Genomic DNA, 19,886 nt, shown 5'->3' with positions numbered 1-19,886 from the left:
CTGTATTGCAATCTCACGACCTGCCCCTCACTCAGGTGGGCGTGGCACTTCTCCACATTATTCTTATTTCCATGGAAATGCACAAATAGTTACATGTTTGAGTTTATTGAGGCTGTCCAGCTGATTGTCCAGAAATGTCATCAGATCGTTCACCATTACTTTACCTGGTGGTCCATTCATGAAGCAGTTTTAGCACTGACGTGGTCAGGAAATGTGTTTTTAGCTGAGCCTAATGTCAGTGTTGTCTTGGCACTAAAACATCATCAAAGTATGACAGCAGTTGAAAAGGTTAGAACGCACATTAATCATTCATCCACATTTATTTGAAATTAACGTCTAATTCTTCATCTTTAAATACCAGTATCATATGTGGTTTATTGCTGCATGATGGGATTCAGTCGTGGCAATCCCTGAATTGTTGACACTGTCATTTTGAAAGTCCCAGGTATTTTACCTCCATCAGATGAGAGCTACAGTCTTTCCTAAAATTAGTGTCATACAGGGAAAACCTTGTGTTAAGTTTAAAGCAGCTCCAAGACAAGCTGTTGTAAGTTTGTTTTATGATACATAGGTTTGTCGTAGCCAAGACAGCTCAAGGAAAGGACCTCCAAGTAATCACACTGACTGACAATTTGAACTTCCATCTGTGATATGAGATCACTTTTAATGTTAGTGGATCCAAATATCCAGATAGCAGATAGTCCCAGCTGAATGAGTTGAACCCTGTGTTTACCCTGATGTTTTTGTTCAACTTTACCAGATCTCATAAACTGCTTCTGTTGGCTGTGTATGAATGTAGGTTGCGAGTGTTTCTACACTGAAGCAATATAACAGTCATAATATCTTAGAAAACATTGGCTTATACGGATAACAACTTCTGGTTCATCGCATTAAGCAGCAGTTCGATGTTATCATTATACCTTTATCAAACTGGTGTGACTACAACCCATTGGTGATAGGGAACTATACATGATAGGTTCCGATTGTAGCTAAATACATTAAACCAGACATTGTTGTCCTTGCCGTTGTATGTTATCTAGCTTATCTACCAACTTCTATTATGCAAACCAATGGTTGGACTGATTGTGGACAAAGGAATTTGAAGCAGTTCCTATTTTGTTATATTTTCCATTGTATTTTTCTTTTGTGAAGTGACTTATTTCCAGCAGATAGAAACTGTAAACATTTTGAATTTTGTCTTTACCCTTTAACTGGAAGTCATAATTGATGAATAATATGAAACATTAGGAGAAACTTGTAAAAATAATATTCATAGTCTTTCATGTTTTGTTTGCACATTTGCCATCAATTATTCAATGATATTCTCATATTAATCTTGTCCTCTCTTTTATTGTCTTTATGGTGTGTCTTGTGTGTTACTCATAAGTCAAGTATTTTTACTACATGTATGTCTACTAATCATGACTGTTCTATTTTACAAATTCAAATATTTCATAATTTTATACGCATCTGTGATTTCTTTCAGTATTGCATGCAGTTTCTGGCTGTGTTTCATGAAATGCATAATAGGAAATGCAGTGTTACATCTTGGCTTGAGAAGGAACAAAATATGAACTTGAAATGCTCCTAATAGTTCTGAGAGGTCTCAAAGATGAGTGTAGTTGTCCAGGGGTGGAAAGAACCCATTGCCCAACGTCCGAGTCCAGTGATTTTTTCTGTCGGGCAAGCAAATTTGTATATCACACTGTACCGGTGTCCAGTTGACTTTCCAATGTTAATTATGTTGTTTATTTTAAAAATCAACAAGAAAATGGATGGTATAGTGGAAAAATTATCAAGGCAAGTAAATTTACATGTGCCACTGTACCGGAGTACACTAGCAATTTTAAAGTTATTTCCACCTCTGTTGTCTATTGATAAGAGCATTAATTTGTCATGTTGAATCCTGGGTTTATTCTCCAACATCCGTACTATGTATGAAGCCAGTTTCAAGTGTCACTATCCCACTTAAGGGGGTCAGGGTGCCCTAGATATCTAAGGTTCGGCAATTTGCTGTTCAGAATTGTGTCCCAAGGGCATGCCAATAACCCCTGAATGGGGGTTGAATCCTGGTTGCCCAGAGTTTGTTTCTGTATTTGTTAACTTCATACCCATGTTTGTTGGTTGCACCAAATTTACTACATCACATTGGGTGTTCCTACATTTATCAGACACACCTTAATGTAATTGCAATATTGTTAAAGCCACTCACTATTACTTTAGGTTTAAAACAAAGCCCATTTCTATAAGTTAGAGACATTTCATTTAGCATCATTTGATAAATAATTAATATATTAAGATATCTTTTGTCTTTCAAAGACCAGAATATGATTTGGTAGCCGAACCAAGTAGCTGAACTTTTGTCACTATTTGTGTAGTTGTAGGAAAATAGTTCCTTCTCTGCCAGAATGTAACACTGCATCTTGTCTCCAGCTCCTCCGTCCCATTGTTTTGGTAGCTGAGAGTGGACATTCTACCTTTGTTACTGCATGTACAGAATGTATACTGATTTTGTTTGTTAATTGTTAGTTTGTAGAAGACATTGTTGTGTAGGCGACTTGTGTGGTATGAGACATATTATCTGCAATTACCACACATTGCCTCCAGAATCATGCCAGTTCTTAGCACAGCTGCAAGTTAGATCTCATGAAGATGTGCCGTCACCTCCACAAAGTAGGACCTTTGTTATCCTTGACTCTTGAGAGCACTCTTCACATGGAGTAGGACCTCTGTGTCGTTGACCTTGAGAACTTGATTATCTCCACATGGATTGGGACATATCTCCATATGGAGTCAGTCTAAGTAAACTTAAGCTCAGTATTATTCGTTACACTGCTATACTGAGTCTAACAAAACCTAATAGAAGGTCGCGTCAGCTAACCTTTTGAACTGACCAATCAGAACACAACTTACCAAATCGCGAAGTTCACATATGCAAATACCGTTTGAACCTTTACCTAAAAAACTCGAACGATTCCAAATGCCATTATCCGCACGATCGCTTCCGGTGATACACCATGTCATTAGAAACCCCTAAGCCTATATACTGCAGGTCAAATATCTGTGTTTTCGTTTGTTGATAGATCAGTGTCGACGACCAGGGAAGAGAAAATCCAAAAACAGTTTTGTAAGTCCCGCCGAACCCTAACAAGTAGTCGTTGTCTGATTGGTTAAATCCGTTCGGCAGTCTCGCGTTTGATTGGACAGTCATAGGTCGCTTAAAGGTTAGCTGACGCGACCTTCTACTAGGGTTTGTTAGACTCAGTATAGCAGTGTGACTAATAATACTGAGCCTAAGTTTACTAGACTGCATAGGGAGTACGATTTCTGTTGTCCTTGACCTTGAGAATTCTGTCATTTCCATATGGATTGGGACCTTTCTCCATATGGATTGGGATCTCTGTGTCCTTGACCTTGAGAACTTGATTATCTCTACGTGGATTGGGAAATATCTCCATATGTAGTATTTCCTTGAGAACTCTGTCATCTCCAGATGGATTGGGACCTCTTTAGTCAGAGCACTGTCATCTCCACCTGGAGGTGCATTGTATCCATTCACTGTCAGAAGTGGGTAGTTGTAGATACGGATACCCAGATGAATCTTGGTCTGTCGCAAAGCTTATGGTCTGCATGTCTACATTTAGCATCATTTTCAGTAGACTGTGTGGAAATTATGTACACTACTATTAGTTGAGATTTGTTAAAGAAAGTATACTGAAACTTAAATGACACTCCTTCCAAAATCAGCTAGTTTTGAAAGTTATCAAGCATTAGGAACTGATTCACTCTAAACTGTTTCTTTTAGTCTGAACTTTGTGATAGATTACCTACTACTATGGATGTTTTAGTGAAATGCTTATTGATGCACCTTCAGCTTGAAAGAGATGTTTCATTTATCGATGTTCATGAATTTCACTTAAAAGGCTTATAACTGACTCAGTCATTGCCAGTTGGATCAATCATGATATCATGCTATCATTTGAATGTGCAAGCCATGTATAGTGCGTATGAGTGAATGCATAATAAAGCTAAGTATTTACCTAAAGTGTGCTTTGTTATTTTGTCTGAAATATACATTGTGTAGCCAGAATAAGTATTTGCAATAGTACCTCTTGTTGTGGACAGGTACATGAAATAATAGGCGTGGACTCAACGTCAGGAACGGTCATGATCCATTCCTTTTGCAAAAGATCAGTACACGGGGGGGTCGTTTGTGTCAGTGAGTCTTCACTCTAACAGTTCAGATCTTCGACATGGAGAACAGAATATGCAGAAAACCCACAAAAACAAAGGCGGTGCATTATTGTACTTTCAAATGACCACTCTTTATTTTCTTGACCTGCTGATAATGTAGCACTGCACAGATGATAAATGCCTTACCTTCACAATGATGAATGCTTGATTCAGTTTGGTCAAAATCAAATCTGTTTCCCTTCGATGACTCAAAATTAACATGATTTTTCACACCAACACTTAATTTTGAAAACATCGATCTATGGATAGCCAAAACATATAAGCATATACCAGTGGCTGTTACTGGAAATAGAATTGTATACGTTCTGTGTCTGAACAGCTTATCAAGCATGAGATGGATATATTTTATAAATCTTACAATAATTACTAAGTGAAATAAATTAACCACTGTTGGGGCAGCACAATCATTAAACGAAAATGAGAAGACTATAGGGTTGTACTGTACTGAATCCTCTGTAGCTGAAAAGTGCGTACCTCAGAATGCTTACGTTTCTAATGACGTGTCAGAAATAATCATCCCGCCAGATCACCACCTTAACGCTGAAGATAAGGGGTATATTTCAGGGTTGTCCTTATTGGCAAACAATAAGGCTAATAACAGTGTCTACGTTAACTTTTGAGATCCGTAACCAAGCAAACGAATATACGTCAACTCCGGATAGATCAAGTTGTGTCTGGACATACGGTCCTTCTGAATATGTGTTACTGTTACCGGAAGTTATTTCAAAACAAGTGGTACATAATTACAATTTCAAGGTTACTTAAGAACTATATCCAAGTTGTTTTTCTATAACCTGTTAACATTTAAATGATATCAACACACGTTTATAAAGTTACAAATGTTTACTTTTATCAACGAGTGTTGATATAATTGATATCAGTAGACACGAGGGTGAGATTCTATTTATCATCAAAAATCACCCTTCATTAGTTTTCAATGAAAAATATATATCTCTTAACACTGAACAACCATTAGACTTGCAACGCAGCGATGACATAGCATTGTGACGTCATCAAGTTGATGATGTCATAGCATTGTCAGGGCATTGTACAAAATCTACTGTGAAAACGATATCTGATAGGAGATATTGTTTGATCTCACACAAGCAACATCTCCTGTTGAACACAGTTTTGAATGATAAATATATATCACTGGCTGACTGTGCCATCGATTCTTTCTTTTAGTTCTATGGTTGTTGTGACCACTATTCATAACTATAAATAATTAGTTCTGAACCTGAGTAATAAGGTCTCCGATAGCTAGTCAGTTGGATCATGAGTAAGTAGGCGTTCTAAGAGAGCACCCTTTCAAACCTCTGTTGTCGCCATGGTCCGCTGAAGCTTTCGATTCCAAATTAGAATGAGTGGTATCTATCTACAGCTAGATTACTCCATATTGCAAAACACGGTAGGTTTATTTTCAAGTTAGTTTATCTGTAATGTGAAGGCAGAAGACTTTGCACGGATTAATATGCTCAAGAGTGAAAAGGCGCCATGAATACACATCCATCTTAGCGCTAGATAGCTTTTCTGATTTTCAGATCGGAAATGCAATAAAACGAACACACGTCTTTACTTATCTATCATGTAGAAATGCGATAATTGTGTGTTTTTTTATGCTGGAATTAATACCATGTAAGCTCAAGGATCTTTTTTTGTTTGTTAAAAAATGGAATGGAATTTGCTATTTGCAGACCTCCAAGACTCCATTACACAATATAACCTTTATAATGCAATGTCAACCTTAGCTTAGATTGTATGGGATCACCTTGTGAAACCAAAACTATATATGCTGTAAAGACATATGTTCCCCAACGTCTAACCCATATATGTTTAGAACCCTTAAAATGTATTCCTAAACAAGAACGGTTACAAACCTACAGTTAACCTCCACCACATTGTAACCTACCATCCCTTAAAGCTTGAAGCATGCCATCCAGTTGCTTGAAGTCACAATAATGCGTCAGTCTGAACACATCCACAAAGGAACAGATCAGCAACCTGGAAAATACAGTTGGTGCCAATAGAGATGCTTACTTCATGTCTATTTTCTAAATTGTTTTCTTGGTGAAATCAGATACCTTTAATTTTTGACAAGTTGTCCTGAACAACTGGAGACAGTAGTGTTACCATGGTATGAACATAAGTTTGACAGAGCCGAATTCGTCATTCGTTTTGGCCTGGAAAAGGGGAAATCATTATGCCACGTCTGAGTGCCGCCAATCGAAACATCACCATAGGCCGCCTTGAAGATGTCGCAGTCTGCAGTTGCCCCACATTTCAACGTTCGTCAGAGGACCATATCTCGTCTTTGGGATAGTTTCCAGGAGATGCCCAAGATCGCCCGAGAAGCCGCCGTCCAAGAGATAGCACCGGAGTCCAGGACCGCTGCTAATCTGCGTCATCGTCTTGCCACAGCCGTGGAGACTGCACAACACATTCCTGTTTTGAGAAGAATTTCGTACCAAAATGTCAGGAATTGCGTGAAGTTGGGACTCGACCAAGAAAGCTAGTTGTCGCCCCTGTTTTGAGATACTTCCATCGATGCAATTACTTGCGAAACTGGAACCTTAGAAACTGGAGGCGTGTCTGGTTCGATGATGAATCACGATTTCTTCTTCACCGGCGAGATGGAAAACAACGTCTTTACTGTCGGAAAAATGAACGTTTTGCCCCTAATCCATTCGAAAACATACACTAACGAATTTAGGGTACTTCTCGACAATATGTAGTGAGATCGAACTTATCGACTTCTGTAACGGTACGTATTTCATAGAAAAGATTATCACCATACTTAAACCTTTACGGATAAATTTAATGATCCATTCTGTTTGCAAAAGATCAGTACACTGGGGGTCGTTTTTGTCAGTGAGTCTTCCTCTAACAGTTCAGATCTTCGACATGGAGAACAGAATATGCAGAAAACCCACAAAAACAAAGGCGGTGCATTATTGTACTTTCGTTTTCAAATAACCACTCTTTATTTTCTTGACTTTCTGATAATGTAGCACTGCATAGATGATAAATGCCTTACCTTCACAATGATGAATGCTTGATTCAAATTGGTCAAATTCAAGTCTGTTTCCTTCTGATGACTCAAAATTAACATGATTTTTCACACCAACACTTATTTTGAAAACATCGATCTATGGATAGCCAAAACATATAAGCATATACCAGTGGCTGTTACTGGAAATAGAACTGTATACGTTCTGTGTCTGAACAGCTTATCAAGCATAGAGATGGATATATTTTATAAATCTTACAATAATTACTAAGTGAAATAATTTAACACTGTTGGGGCAGCACAATCATTAAACGAAAATGAGCAGCCTCTAGGGTTGTACAGTACTGAATCATCTGTAGCTGAAAAGTGCGTACCTCAGAATGCTTACGTTTCTAATGACGTGTCAGAAATAATCATCCCGCCAGATCACCACGTTAACGCTGAAGATAAGGGTATATTTCAGGGTTGTCCTTATTGGCAAACAATAAGGCTATTAACACTGTCTTCGTTAACTATTGAGATCCGTAACCAAGCAAACGAATATATGTCAACTCCGGATAGATTCCAGTTGCGTCTGGACATACGGTCCTTCTGAATATGTGTTACTGTTACCGGGAGTTATTTCAAACCAAGTGGTACATGATTACAATTTCAAGGTTACTTAAGAACTATATCCACGTTGTTGTTTTTCTATAACCTGTTAACATTCAATGATATCAACACACATTGATAAAGTACCAATGTTTGCTTTTATCAACGAGCGTTGATATAATTGATATCAGTAGACACGAGGGTGAGATTCTATTTATCATCAAAAATCACCCTTCATTAGTTTTCAATGAAAAATATACATCTCTTAACACTGAACAACCATTAGACTTGCAACGCAGCGATGTCATATTGTGACGTCATCAAGTTCATGATGTCATAGCATTGTCAGGGCATTGTACAAAATCTACTGTGAAAACGATATCTGATAGGAGATATTGTTTGATCTCACACAAGCAACATCTCCTGTTGAACACAGTTTTGAATGATACATATATATCACTGGCTGACTGTGCCATCGATTCTTTCTTTTAGTTCTATGGTTGTTGTGACCACTATTCATAACTATAAATAATTAGTTCTGAACCTGAGTAATAAGGTCTCCGATAGCTAGTCAGTTGGATCATGAGTAAGTAGGCGTTCTAAAGAGAGCACCCTTTCAAACCTCTGTTGTCGCCATGGTCCGCTGAAGCTTTCGATTCCAAATTAGAATGAGTGGTATCTAATCTACAGCTAGATTACTCCATATTGCAAAACACGGTAGGTTTATTTTTCAAGTTAGTTTATCTGTAATGTGAAGGCAGAAGACTTTGCACGGATTAATATGCTCAAGAGTCAAAAGGTGCCATGAATACACATCCATCTTGGTGCAATATAGCTTTTCTGATTTTCAGATCGGAAATGCAATAAAACGAACACACGTCTTTACTTATCTATCATGTAGAAATGCGATAATTGTGGGTTTTTATGCTGGAATTAATACCATGTAAGCTCAAGGATCTTTTTGTTTGTTAAAAATGGAATGGAATTTGCTATTTGCAGACCTCCAAGACTCCATTACACAAAATAACCTTTATGTTGCAATGTCAACCTTAGCTTAGGTTGTATGGGATCACCTTGTGAAACCAAAACTAGATATGCTGTTAAGACATATGTTCCCCAACGTCTAACCCATATATGTTTAGAACCCTTAAAATGTATTTCTAAACAACAACGGTTACAAACCTACAGTTAACCCCCACCACATTGTAACCTACCATCCCTTAAAGCTTGAAGCATGCCATCCAGTTGCTTGAAGTCACAATAATGCGTCAATCTGAACACATCCACAAAGGAACAGATCAGCAACCTGGAAAAAACAGTTGGTGCCAATAGAGATGCTTACTTCATGTCTATTTTCTAAATTGTTTTCTTGGTGAAATCAGATGCCTTTAATTTTTGACAAGTTGTCCTGAACAACTGGAGACAGTAGTGTTACCATGGTATGTAATGAACAAACATGAATATTTCTAATGTTTGACAGGGCCGAATTCGTCATTCGTTTTGGCCTGGAAAAGGGGAAATCATTATGCCACGTCTGAGTGCCGCCAATCGAAACATCACCATAGGCCGCCTTGAAGATGTCGCAGTCTGCAGTTGCCCCACATTTCAACGTTCGTCAGAGGACCATATCTCGTCTTTGGGATAGTTTCCAGGAGATGCCCAAGATCGCCCGAGAAGCCGCCGTCCAAGAGATAGCACCGGAGTCCAGGACCGCTGCTAATCTGCGTCATCGTCTTGCCACAGCCGTGGAGACTGCACAACACATTCCTGTTTTGAGAAGAATTTCGTACCAAAATGTCAGGAATTGCGTGAAGTTGGGACTCGACCAAGAAAGCTAGTTGTCGCCCCTGTTTTGAGATACTTCCATCGATGCAATTACTTGCGAAACTGGAACCTTAGAAACTGGAGGCGTGTCTGGTTCGATGATGAATCACGATTTCTTCTTCACCGGCGAGATGGAAAACAACGTCTTTACTGTCGGAAAAATGAACGTTTTGCCCCTAATCCATTCGAAAACATACACTAACGAATTTAGGGTACTTCTCGACAATATGTAGTGAGATCGAACTTATCGACTTCTGTAACGGTACGTATTTCATAGAAAAGATTATCACCATACTTAAACCTTTACGGATAAATTTAGCTGAAGTTGCATTTTATGAAATAAAGCTGAAAGTTACTTAATAACCATAAAAAAATCATGAGCCTCGAACGTAACTATTTCAGTGTGCACCTTCCCATACCGATGTATACCGGAAGACGGGCTCAACACATTGATTGAACATTGCCGTTATCATGACTGCAAATTTTACCGTGACCGCGGAAAAATTAATTCAGTATCTGATCAGTTTTCCATGAACATCTGATAGGCAAGTGACTTGCATACCAGTCTGCAGTAGGTCTATTCAAAACATAGTCGGGATCGTCCCATGGCTGTATGTTGTCAACTGGTGGAATCGTCGTCAATATTCCTGTCGGTCTTGCCGCTAGAAATACTTTCAAATTGAAAAGGTTGTTTGTATGTGATATTATCTGTATCTAGTATGCCATCCAAATCCAGGTTTGACTTCGTGGATTGATTTATTTGCTAAACTAGAAGCAGACCTCAGTAAGCAAACAGGCTCGGTACCACTGTATTTTCCGTGTGTTGATGTAGCGAATCTCGGGTATGACGTCACGCGACCACGTGACCATCTACCTCATTATCTTGCGTAATCGCGAAATGCTTTCGTGGGAGGTGCGTTTTAGATGCCTAATACAAGCTGTATAATGAAATATTACCGTTTTTAACTGTATTTTGTGAATATTATATATACCCAGGGGTAGAGGGAAAATAAACAATGTGAAGTGACCTTTTTAAAAATCCTTTAACCTTTTTGTCTTGCAGGTGTTCTGCATAAAAAGTGTTTGTCAAGCAGTCTCATAGCCAAAACAGTACAGATATCATAAGATATCATGACTTGTGTCACTTGCAAATGACGCCATTGGTGGCTAGCTAATAAAACGAATGACGTCATTAAACAATTTGAACCATTTCGCGTCCCGCAGTTATAGACGTGGTTCGATGCGCAGGCTACTGTTTTAACCGTCTTGTTGCCTGGCCATCAGCTGGCTTTGTGTACCGGTCATTCAACACTGAAATGACATTGCGGTTTGGAAGAAAGGTATACATTGTACGAAAAGTGTTTTACCACGTAACCAAATTGTATTCAACCTGAGTCGGTTGCCCTCCAACGTATCTTCTTTCAGCAAAACTAAAACGTGTGTGCACTACACCTATAGCTAGCCATCGGAGCATGTGCCGACATTCTAACTTTGCTACTTAATTTCTCCATAAATCGTACAATTTATGCCCCTCCTCTTCAACCCTTTGATGTCGAAACCATATCCAAATACATCAGGAAGATAAATGCACTTCGCAGTTCTGTTTGAAATTCGCTTTTCTATGATATAATCCACTCAAGGGAGGCCAAATGTACTAAAAAATTACATGCATCTTAAATCTCGCCAGCTTTTACATATGGTGAATCTCACCCGGGGGTCTTTTGATGTCAAATATATCACCACGAGTTGATAAAGATACAAATGTCAGATGCTTGCCGGGGATATTTTTACTAATATCAACGAGTGTGGATATATTTGATATCACAAGACACGAGGGTGAGATTCTATTTATCATAAAAAAATCACTCTTAATTAGATACTTGATTGGCATTTTAGAAGATGATATTTGATGAACATTGAGATTTTTCTGGGTTACATCTTCTTTTTATCCTTTTTTTATGGCAATAAAAGGAAGATGTAACCCAGAAAAATCTCTATGTCGACTCTTCATTAGTTTTCAATGAATGTACATCTCTGAGAAGCGATGACATAGCATTGTAGCGTCATCAAGTTTATGACGTCATAGCATTTTGATGTCATCAGGTTTTTGACGACATAGCATTGTGAGTCATGTCACTGATGACGTCAGGGCATTGTACCAAATTTACTGTCAAAACGATATCTCATAGGATCCCACACAAACAATATTATCTCCTGTGGAACACAGGGCCCCTATTCTCGAAAGGATCCTAGCCCTAGGATATCCTAACTTTGATCCTTGGGTCTAGGGTCTACCTTATTCTTGAAAAGTATCCTAGCGCTAGGATATCCTAACTTAGGACAAATACTAGGATAGGTTCTGACTTGTCCTTAGTCTATCTTAGTGGAAGTCAACATGGTGTGGTTCTTGTTTGTTCACCAATTTTGACGTTGTCAAACAAAATAACTCACCTAAATTACATTTGAATTAACAACAGCACACAGTTTTAATGAGTTTTTTGGTGTTTATATTATCAATTTATCGGTAATGAATAGACACACTTGTTGCAATGCACATTTCTTTACAACTACAAAAGAGATTTGTTCAATTCTTACCTATTCTCGGCCTTTTTTATCACAACATTGCTCTTTCCAGTCACATTGCCGTGAAATGTCAATGTCAAGGCCAACTTGATAAGGGAAGTAACTCCTGTTTATTTCCTAGGTGAATTGAAATGATGAGTTTCACAAAAAAACAAATACAACGAAAATATGTTTTTTATGGTATGAATCATGGGTAATATTTAGGGGAATCCCCAACTTAATTAGGGTTTTTCTATCTCACCTACTGAAGAGCTTGCTATCCTAGCTAGGATAGGCAGCACAAGTTAGGACAGGGATAGGACAAACGTATCTTGTTTTTCTAATGCAATTGTTATATTTCACAAAACTGAGGAAACTTACAGATTATTTTTACTGATTATTACACAGGAATAGTACTCGTTTATCAGGGTTATCCTGAACAGAATGCAAGTGACCAATCAAATTTTTATTTGGAATCTGGGGCCGTCTTTTGTGTCAGTTACATCGGGAAAATTTCAGTGTATTGACGTCAGTTCGTTCTTTACAAGTACTATCGATCTATGGACTCTTTCCTCTTTCCTTGTTTCTGTTACTGAACGTTTCATAATTTGCAAATTTCAGTAAGAGGAATGAGTTTATCAGCCGTCTGTACACGATTGAAAACAAACGATAGTGCGTCGAAGCAATGAGACTTCGGTCACAACTAATTTATTTATGGCACGCCCTTTGTTCGGAATAGCCTGACACGGGGTTCAGGCGAGTCAACAAGAGTTGAAAACAATTCTGAAAATTTGATGATGTGAAATATCTATTAGCAAAAGGATTTGGGTACAGGACTTACTTGTCTTTGTACATGTATATGATTCCCAGTGTACTGTTATTATTTATTGCTTCATATTACGCAACCTGCGGGGTATGGTGTTAGCTGTTCGGTAATACCCGACACCGCTCTGTCTTAATTTAAATGTCGAAATTTACTGGGAGAATTAGATTTGAAAAACAAAACAAACATGCATGCCATCGTATCCCACTTGCGAAGATCGATGCTCGTGGTGTCATGACCATGTTATGTGTAACTATTTTGCGTATATCATTAGATATTACTAAAACTGAGGCCTGCATATTTTTATAAACGCTATAGTAGAAGCAAAATGGTTACATAAATATCATCTTGGAATATCTTGTCCATAAAAGTAGGCACTTAATTTTTTGTATTTAAAGCAATGTTTTTCTCGTAATATATCTTCATCAAATATTCCTGTGATAAAGTTGTGAATGAGTTTAGACGTAATAGTCCCTGTCTATACCCTTCTACAGCTTCATATCTGTGAAAGTCAATTTGCAACAAGATCGGAAATTCGACCGATTAGCACAGAACCACTCAAGTATGATCGACGGATCGGCTCTGCTGACTGTTCAAAATTCGACGGATTAGGCCGTAACTGCTGTAAGAGGTTGAACCTGTTGTGTACTTCAGCATGTGGATGTGGACTTGAAACATGTTCCCGTGATCTTGACATCGTTGACTGACATGTCAACAGGGAATACACTATGACTATTAAGAACAAATATACGAATTGATATGAAGGAAATGTTGTTTGCATTATGATGACATGACTAACTGGAATATTAGAAGTGTACATTTAAGAGCCTTCTGTTCTGTTGTGTGATTTTAATGACAGTATCTTCGACATATTTGGTATTGTTAATACTATGTAAAGCATGGAGCTGTTTCTGTTGAACAAATATTTTGCTGATCTAAATGCAAAGTACCAACTTTTGTTTCCTTATAATGGCTTTTCATGCATACAGTGCCACCCAATGATCTTCCAAGGATATTGCTGAATTAGAAAAACATAATTTATGTAAAATTGCCTTCAAGTTGTTTAATTCATATTTTTCCTCATCAAATGCACTTTCTATTAAAACTGACCTTTGCCCTTACCAACATATTTTCGCGATGAGCATATATATATGATATTATTGTCCACAGTTTTAAAACTACTATTTTAATGAAAATCGATCTATCCAAACCAGAGGTATTAAATTAAACAATCCAGTTATCGGTTAAAATATTATAACTGAAATGACATGTTGCACCTTAAAAGGACCCCTACAATGTAGTCAGCCAAGGCAGCTGATGATGATCACTGGCTTTAAATCAAATGAGCTAAATCATTCGGGATTGTGAAAAATCACATCCCTTTCGGTCACCAGCAAAGCACCTCATTTTCATCATTTTGGGGGGTCTGGCCCCTAGTCCGTAAAGGTTTAAGCGTCCGCTCGTCACGCTGAAAACCAGGGTTCGATTCTCCACATGGGTACAATGTGTGAAGCCCATTTCAGGTGTCCCCCGCCGTAATATAGCTGGAATATTGCTAAAAGCGGCGTAAAAATATACTCACACACTCACTCATGTGGTGATGTGAACTCTAGCTGAGGTTAGATGACAGTTAGCGAAGGCAGCATGGATCTGTCTCAGGTCAGCTTCCCCGTTTTACTATGGTTCTATACATTTTAGCATTGTATACACATATAAAAGCATCTAAAACAGTGAGAGTGAGTTAATTTGGTTTGGAGCCGCTTTTAGTAGTATTCCAGCAATATCACGACCAGGGACACCCGAATTGGGCGTCACACACTCTCCGTTGTTAAGATCGCATCCAGGCCTTCGTACGACCGCTTTGACCGCAAGGCTACCTTACGTCGTTCCCGGACAGTATGTAGATAATGTGGTCAACAACGACTCGTTTGAACTTTGAAATTGTTTCTCTAAGTTTTGCCCCTGTTAAAGGGGTTTGAGTTTGGACACGACCTACTTTCTCCGGGGTAAGCATGATTGACTTCTCTTACTGTACTATCAGAAACAATGACAAGGGCAATCCATTCTGTGAGCACTTTCAGTAATTGCGAACCAAGTTACACGCGGTATGTGTTTAAGGATAGATTCTCATTAGCATGAACGATGAGCGTGGAATAAATGTGTATTCCTTACAGTAATGTTTGATATTTACACTCATAGATTACGTTTTAGTTTGATCAGCAACACATTGTGAAAGGTTGGTGGAAATTTGCATTTATATTTTGTCATAGATGTCGATTTTATTCATAAAGTAAAAATCTTGGAATATTGTGAATAATGTCAAATCATAACTACCTTCATTAAATTGTTTATTATAAAGTTATTGTAACAAATCTAGCCTTGATATCTATCTCCTACTGACCCCCAGAAACAAAGGGATTCAGCGGCAGCTATTGTCCGTTTGGCTCAAAAGCGGACCGATGAATTGCAATCTAACTCGAAAACTAATAAACATATAACACTCAATGAAACGCTGATTATAATCAAGACATCAGACCAACTCTGAGTTTTGTTTGCAGAATTTATGTCCTAAAATTAAGTTGTTTAACAAACTATCATTAAACTATTGACACACTGCACTATTTGTTACGAGGGAGGAGTGCAGAGAAAGGGACAGCCAGGTGTTAGGGAAGCATATGCAAGTGCCGACAAAGTTATTGATTCATTAACCTGTGCTGTGCCATCTCCATCTTTTCTGGCACACCTGGCTGTCCCTTTCTCTGCACTTCTCCATCGTAACAAATAGTGAACTGTGTCAATATGTTAATGATAGTTTGTTAAACAACTTTTTTATTTTTAGGACATAACTTCTGCAAAAACCTCACAGAGTTGGTCTGACGTTTTGATTATGATCAGTGTTTCATTGAATATTTTATGTTTATTATGTTTATTATTATGTACCTCTAGCAACCTGTGTTTGTCTCCCAACGTAGAGTCCTTTGAATACATACAAGGATTTGACTCGACTGGTCGGTGGCATCGTACCCTGTTGGATTTATAAACAACGTGGTTACAGCATGATATAAATACATCAACTAATACTGCTGGTTATAAATATGTAAAATTTACACTTCTTGTTGCTACGAAATGCATCGTAAACTGGCGCGGTACGGTATTGAGGGGATAAAAGCAGAACTTGTCGGCTCCGCGTCCGTACACTGTGTATGAGCGTGGTATCCATGTGAAACTTCCAAGTGGTAGTGAGTGAGTGAGTTTAGTTGTACGCCCCAATATAGCAACATTCCTGCAATATCACAGCGGGGGACACCAGATATGGGCTGCACACATTGGACCCATGTGGGGAATCGAACCCGGGTCTTCGGTCCCATGCGCGAACGTTTTAACCACTAGGCTACCCCACCGCCCCGCCACATGGTATCCCAATGGGCTAATTCTTGCATAAGTCTACAAGCAGCCACACACACACGTACAATCACATCGCTGTATAATCGTAACGTTGCGACGCTAACCTGATATCATCTGACGCCAGCTTGCGGAGAACATGTAATTCTGTTGCGTTACATGCAAGGTGAGCTACAGTGGATCGCAAAGCAACGCAGATCGATACTGTTGCAGCATCCAGTTCCACCAAAGAGTCAATCATTCATACCAATGTTTCGTGAGTAGGATCACTAAACCTATATTCAGACTAATTAAACTGAAATATTCATCTTCATTGTGAAGACGATGTTTGATAAGAATACTCAGATAGAGCCGATTCCTTTGGGAACAGCGGGACATTCCAAGACTTGCTAGCCAACCTTAACAGCCCAGCTGTGCAATTTCCACAAAGTCAGGAGAAAGACCAAAACAAATTAAAATATCACTGAGAGAGTTCATTTAGTAATTTAAAATGGATCGATTTACCGTCCTCATGTTAGCATTAATAGTTGTACGTTGGGCAAAATACACGTTGCTTTACATTTTGTACCCATCTTTGTACAAGTCCCTTGCAGAATGTGAGTATGGTTTTACATGGCAGTATCGGAGCAATATGCGGTCGGAGCACCAAAATGGACTTCATTCATTTTAAAGTGGGAATCGAACCCTTCGGCGAAGCGTGCGAGCGCTCTAACCTCTAGGTCAGTCTACCGGCACCTTGAGAATTTAGTAAGAGCAGCTCGCATCCAACGACACAATCGAGGAAATATGTAAACGAAATTAATAGATATGTTCAAATTCGGGTACGATTCCCAACCACGTGGGTACACTCAGTGTTCGAAATAGTTTCCAACTTTTGCCAGCCAGTCGGGCTAGCTATGCCTGAAAGATACTATCCCACAAAATAATTCACTAGCCTGAAATTTGAATGTATAACATAAGCAAAAGCTTACAAAAAAAGGTAAAATACCATCATTTATCAGGCCATAATCTTGCATGAAAGTGCATTATGACTTAACAAGTCGGATAGATAGAACTGATCCCATGAAAATTCACTAGCCAGTCAAGCCAGTGACTGTGGAGATTTACTGGCCCGACTGGATTTTTACTAGCCACGGGCTAGAGGGCCAGTGGATATATCGCACACTGGGTACACTGTTTAGGGAGTGTTCATTTCTCCCTACGCCCCATCTTTCTATAGGTGGCGAGGCGGTGGGTAAGGTCGTTCCTCACGCCGAAGACCCTGGTATAATGTGTGTAGCCCACCTCGGTGTTCTCTGACATGGTACCGTAAAACCATACAAATTGACACCTTCAGGTGGGGTAAAACCTCTATTTCTACTGCTCGATTGTTTGTGAATAATGATGAAATGTTATTTCTCCCTTCAAACACTGCATTTTCGTGTCCAGTGGCGGGTGCAACCAGTCGGGCAATATACGCCCCTTTTCGTGAAAATCTGATACCACCGTTTGATCGTGATTCATAAACACATGCATATCATGTATAAACAAATGTGTAGAAAAGGTAGTTCAAATCTTTTAATGGAAAAGCCACTGCGGCATAGACGACAAGTGAAGTCATTTGAAAAAATGCCAACTGTATCGAAACGGCAAATCTTAGGCATTAGGTAACATCGCGAAGGTAATCAAATAGTTGTATGAAATAAAAACCCACTGTAATGTGACGATTAATCATGATTTTTATGCTATAGGAAACCTGATAGAGACAATTAAACTAATGGCATCAGCGAGACGAGGTATAATGACCACATATCATGTCAAACACATAACGAGGAAAATGGCATAATACAAATTGTATATGCAAAATGAAAAGTTATAGTTCATAAATAATAGATGTCATGTCATGTAACTGTGTTGATAAATCAATGAATATTATCAATAACGGATCGCGTGAAGTGAGGATAAATCAAGAACTATTTTCAATAAGAGCACGCGATGCAGTGAGGATAAGTCAAGAGTGAGTGAGTGAGTTTAGTTTTACGCCACACTCAGCAATATTCCACCTATATAGTGGCAGTCTGTAAATAATCGAGTCTGGACCAGACAATCTAGTGGTCAACAGCATGAGCATCGATCTGCACAATTGGGAACCGATGACATGTGTCAACCAAGTCAGCGAGCCTGACCGCCCGATCCCGTTAGTCGCCACTTACGACAAGCATGGGTTACTGAAGATCAATATTCTAACCCGGACCTTCACGGGTAGATAAGTCAAGGGCTATTTTCAATAATGGCACGCAATACAGTGAGGATAAATCCAGAACTATTTTAGTAGGGGAAGGCGATACAGTGAGGATAAATCCAGAACTATTTTTAGTAGGGGAAGGCGATACAGTGAGGATAAATCCAGAACTATTTTTAGTAGGGGAAGGCGATACAGTGAGGATAAATCCAGAACTATTTTTAGTAGGGGAAGGCGATACAGTGAGGATAAATCCAGAACTATTTTTAGTAGGGGAAGGCGATACAGTGAGGATAAATCCAGAACTATTTTTAGTAGGGGAAGGCGATACAGTGAGGATAAATCCAGAACTATTTTTAGTAGGGGAAGGCGATACAGTGAGGATAAATCCAGAACTATTTTAGTAGGGGAAGGCGATACAGTGAGGATAAATCGAAAAACAATTCCAGTGGGGGAAGGCGATACAGTGAGGATAGATCATCTAATATTTAGTATGGGAACGCGATTGAATAAGAATAAATGAAGAAATATTTTCAATGTGGGAACGCGATTCGAAGAGGATATATCAAGCCATATTATCAATAAAGGAATAAGGTTTACTCTGACTGTATCAACATAAAACAAAATGATACAAATGACATCAGATAAAAAGTCTTCAAGAAAATCACACTTTTCGGCACATGACGGAAAAGACGACATTAATGTATTGTGATATGATAGGGTTTTTCTTTAATCGTGAGAACAATCCGTTCTCTAAACTGGTTTTGTGTGTATTGGAACGATCGCCCAATCGTTCTCTGTCTACATGCATCAATCGTACGGTTATATCACAGGTACAGGAAGGTATATCTTCCAAGAAAACTGCATGTCGTAACAGGCGACTAAACGTATCTTTGAACAGTTCGGCGAATAATCTGAACCTGTGGATAGTCGAATTGAGATATTACAATTCCAACAATGATGCCGGCCACACCTGAGATTCATGGGGCGTTACCGCCACTTTTTACACTCAACTCTGAAGTGAGACGTTGCCTCTTACAACAAACATTATAATTTGTATGCTTCTCTCGAGGGTAATAAGGTCTGATGTATGCCTCTTTGTAACAGTGTCACCCGAGCCGGTAGGCGATGGATAACACTGCTACAAAAAGGCGTACATCTGACCGTATTACCTGGAGGAGAAGTTTACGACGTATTTATCT

The sequence above is a fragment of the Haliotis rubra genome, unplaced genomic scaffold, assembly GCF_003918875.1.
Source record: "Haliotis rubra isolate DU_JTF1 unplaced genomic scaffold, ASM391887v1 Scf86, whole genome shotgun sequence".
NCBI lineage: Eukaryota > Metazoa > Mollusca > Gastropoda > Lepetellida > Haliotidae > Haliotis > Haliotis rubra.
Note: the sequence above shows the minus strand (reverse complement) of the source record.